This window comes from Octopus bimaculoides, chromosome 15 (assembly GCF_001194135.2).
Source record: "Octopus bimaculoides isolate UCB-OBI-ISO-001 chromosome 15, ASM119413v2, whole genome shotgun sequence".
NCBI classification, from domain to species: domain Eukaryota; kingdom Metazoa; phylum Mollusca; class Cephalopoda; order Octopoda; family Octopodidae; genus Octopus; species Octopus bimaculoides.
Genome location: NC_068995.1, coordinates 8,945,595 through 8,950,794, shown reverse-complemented (window position 1 = coordinate 8,950,794; position 5,200 = coordinate 8,945,595).

Below are 5,200 nucleotides of genomic sequence, written 5' to 3'. Positions count from 1 at the left end.
TATATATATATATATATATATATATATGTTTATATACATATATATACATGAATATATTTATATATGTATATATATATGCATGTATGTATATAAATACATATATATATCTATATATATATATATATATACATATATATATATAAATGTATGTATATATATGTATGTATATATATACGTGTATGTGTCGCGTCTTTTTACGAGTATCTCTGTATGTTAGTGCATAATCGTAAACATTTGTTGATGTATACACACGCACAAGCAAACATAAACATATACACACATAACCCCCCCACACACACACGTACTCGCGCACACACTGACACAAACCCACAACACATTGTATACGTTATTTATTTATTTATTTATTTTTTATAATGTTATTTGTGTCCAACCAACAAGATAATGAGAAGCAACTATTCGGAGTCATTATCGACTGAAAAATCGACATCGATAGAGAAAACATCAATTGGAAATATTTTATTAAATTCGATCATTGATTAAGGAAGTTGAGGGCCATTAGCGATGACCAAGTCATAATCAGTTGTTGCTGAAGACGAAAATAACAAGATTCTACACCTGCCGTTCCACGCACCTCACACGTCAAACCAAAACAAAATTATCCATAAATGCAAGTACTATGATAATAACAAAAAAACAAACAAAAAAGAAACAGAAAAATATCTAATGAAACAGATAGTAAAAAAATAAAAGAGAACATCTTTCTATCTTATCGTAGTAATAAATTACGAAACGTAATGATTAATTATAATATCAAATAAATAAATAAATATAGAAATAAATAAATTTAATTAATAAATATAGAAGTACAGAAAAAAAAGATGCTCCAAGGAAACAAATATAAAAAGAAAAAGTTAAATGTAACTTCGAAGAGCGGCTGACAAAAGAGATACAGTGATAGCTCATATATATATATATATATATATATATATATATATATATATATATATATATATATATATATATGCATGTATGTATATATATATGTATGTATGTATATATATATACGTATGTATATATATATGTATATATATATGTGTGTATATATGTATATATATATGTATGTATATATATATATGTATATATATATGTATGTATATATATATGTATGTATATATGTATATATATATATATATATATATATGTATATATATATGTATATGCATATATATACACAAATTTAAATACGTTATACGTGTGAGTGTATGAGAATGTATGCTTACACAAACTTATGTTGACATATGTATATATACATGTATAAAACTAGAACATACACAGGCGCACGCATAAATATGTGTGTGTCTGTGTCTCTGTGTGTGTGTATGTGCGTGTGTGTGTGTGTGTGTGTGTATGTGTACATGTGTTTACGTTCCTCTATAAAATACAAAAGAAAGGTTTCGCTTAATTACATTAGAATTTTAAGGTATTAGTTCTTTGTGTGATAATAGTGGAGGTAAACCTCACCTTACCTTACCTATTAAAGCATTAACACTACAAGTACGCCACAAGTAGAATTAATACCACCAGCAATAATAATAATAATAATGATAATAGTGGCACTGGCAGTAAAAACTATTTCAAGTTTTAGCAAAAGGGATTTAACTTCCGACATTGGTGATGTCTTATTCGATAACGTTAACATCAGTTGTTAAATTTTATTTGCTATTTATCGAACTCGAAAAGATGAGTGGAAATACTGACATAATTTGGGTTTGAGCTTAGGACACAAATATCCGAAAGAAATTTTGCGCTAACGATTTTCTCAGATCGATATTGTTTATGGCCTTGTAAATTTATAAATATATATAGGATGGGGCAAAATTATGTTTACAGTTATTTTACAGTTATTCAACTATCTCTTCCGCATTTATATATATAATTAGAACTTAATTATGGAAAAGAAAAATGAAACCATTATTCTGAGCTAATTTAGTTAATTTTTTCAAGCTCCGTTTTCAGTTTGTAAGATAGAAATTTAAAAGTAATAAAATGTTTTAAAAGAAATTTAAAGTGCCTACATGATAACTATAAACCTACTTTTGGGCTACCCTGTATATAAGTACATACATTCTTTTTTTTTTCGACGTGTGATGTTACACACAATTTCTTATTTAGGTTCTAGGCCTGCATTTTGAGGGGAGGGATAAATGGATGTTCTTGACACTTGTAATTGGTTTGGGCTTCCGCCTATGGCCAACGGAAGGCTGGAAGCCACATTTGAAATTTGAACATGCAATATAAATAGCTGGAAGAAATACCGCAAATTACTCCGTCTGTCACTCGTACGATTCTGCTGATTTCCACCTAATTAAGGACAATCATTTCAGCTAATGATGGGAGGCCTAAAGTTTTGAAAGAAAACTTAGTTGATTATTCGACCCCAGTGCTCAGGTGGTGTTATTGACTCGACCCCGAAATGACCAATGGAAATGTCGACTTCAGCGGAATTTTAACTTTGTACTTAAAGACAGATGAAATTCCGCTCAGTATTTTGTGCGGTTTATTAAAGATTCTGCCAGCTCACGCCTTAATTAATTAATTAATTAATAATGCTTTCTACTGAAGGCATAAGGCCTAATTTTTTTTGGTGGGGACTAGTCGATTACAACGACACCAGTGTTTCAATGATACTTAATATATCGGGCCCGTAAGGATGAAAGGCAAATTCGACCACGGCGGAATTAGAACTCAGACCATAAATGCCGCTAAGCATTTTTGCTCGTCGTGCTAACGATTCGGCTAGCTCGCCAGCTTAGTCAATTAATTAATTGTAAAAATGATTATATATCCTTTCTACTTTAGATAAAAGGACTGGAATTTTTGTGGAGAGGTGAGTCGATATCATCAACTCCAGTGTTATGATGATGATAATAATAATAATAATAATAATAATAATAATAATAATAATCCTTTCTGCTAAAAACACAAGGCCTTAAATTGTGCAGTAGGAGGCTTTAAAAATGATAATGCAAAGATCCTGTGGATTTTATAATTCAGTGTGACCATGAGATAGAGAATACTAAGACAGACATAGTCTTAATTGAGAAAGAAACCAAACTATGCTGGATCATAGATATAGTATGCCCAGCTGACAATAAGGTATGCGATAAGGAGGAAAGAAAAGTCGATAATTATGACAGGTTAGCTTGGGTGGTAAAGCAGTTGTGGTCGATGAGAAAGGTGGTAGTGGTACCAATAATCGTCGGATCTCTGGGAACACTAAGTGAAAATCTCGAGAAGTACATGAAACAAATAGGGGCTGTAATTAGGGTGAAACACAGAAAGCAGCACCGCTTGGAACCGCTCGAATACACCGGAAGGTGCTTGAAAAATAAGAGGTGTTACATTAGTTCACTGGTAGTGAACAGCTGACACCATAGTACATCTCCAGCGCTAGAAGCTGTACAAAGCTGTGAAAAGGTAATAATAATAATAATAATAATAATAATAATAATAATAATAAAGATCTTGAAATAGAAATTAACATAATGTGGAACCTCAAGACTAAGACACTACCTGTTGTCGTAAGTGCCTTAGGAATGAAAGCATGATTGCTACCTAGCTCAGATATCAGGAAATCCAAAAACAGAAGAAATTCAAAAAGTAGTGCTAATGGGAACTGCCCACATCCTACATAAAATACTGCCTATGTAATCACAAATTTCAGGACAAACTTATAATGTTCTTGCTTTCTTAGAGAATCTCTAGAACAATACTTTGTGCAAAACAAAAAATATGTCACCCTCGTCATAACATCAAATACAACTTTTTAACTTGTTGTCTCTTCAGGTCTCTGAGTGAGACTTGGAATCAACTTGTCAAAATACAAAACGAAAGTCAAACATATAATACTACTAATAATAATAATAATAAAAAGAAGAATACAAACAGATCAAACAGATCCAGAGGTCCAATACAGTTTTAACATCATTAACTGGAATTTTACAGATATCCATCACCTGGACAGGAAGACAAGAAAAATACTCATTTCTAAGAACGTTCGTCGTCTGTACCTACCTAGATATAACGGGGGAAGAGGAATGATGCGGTAGAACTGTGCTATAAGACCTCCAAAATAGCAATGAACAGATACTTATCCAGTACAGAGGACTAGAAGGTGCGACTTGCATGCAAACACGAAAGCAGCCAAAAGTTACATTCCATTGTCAAGGAAACTTGCAAATTCGCAAGAGAACTCGGCAATAACCCTAAATTAGTTGAAGAACCTGAAAGCACTACCACCAAACATGCAAAACGGATCAAGCAAAAGTGAATGGGCAGAAACAAATTGAGGAGTGGTGGAGCCAATAACCTCTGCATGGACAGTATGTGCTTCGAAACCGAAATGTTGATGTAAACCAAACAACAATCAATCAGCGGCTGAGAAGCTCAAAACTGAAAGCAGAAACTAAAGATTTAATAATATTGGAAGCGCAAGATCATAGCTTGCTTACCAAAAACTAAGAGACTAACGTTCTTCAAAAGTTGACTTCGACACGTCGTCTTGATTATTTAGACAGAATACCAGCTTAGATTGAAATAGAATTAAACAATAAAAAACATAACGCCCTCAAAAACAAAATCCCCAAAACAGCAATTTAAACAACCATGGAAAACTTCCTGTCAAGTAAGGCACTCTGTTGAAAAAAAAATAGCAGCGATATTATGAGACAGAAGACGGCGGCAAATAGGCCGAATCCTTAGAACAGCGGACAAAATGCTTGGCAGCATTTCGTCCGTTTTACATCCGGAGTTCAAGATCGGCTAAAGTCGACTTTACCTTTTATTCTTCCGAGGTCGATAAAACAATACCTGCTGACTTTGTGCAAAAATTTGAAACCGATATCATGAGACAGAGGATCTATATTGTATACAGAACGAAGATAAGAATGAAAATTAAGAAACGATGTACAACTCAGTATTTGGTTTTGAAGCAATTTTTTGTACTTTCTGTTATATTTCCCTGGGAATATACATGAAATAGAGAAGGGCTTCAGCTTCTGTAAAACCGACGTTTTCAAAGAATTTTGTGAAGGCATTTTACTTCAGGTCAAGCAATTTTATGCATTAGTGAACAAGAATAAACCAAAAAGAATAGGAAAAAAAAAGATTAAAAAAATGAAAGATAATATAATAAAAAAAATTCTGTAAGTCAACCTGAGCGAATACATACATATGAATA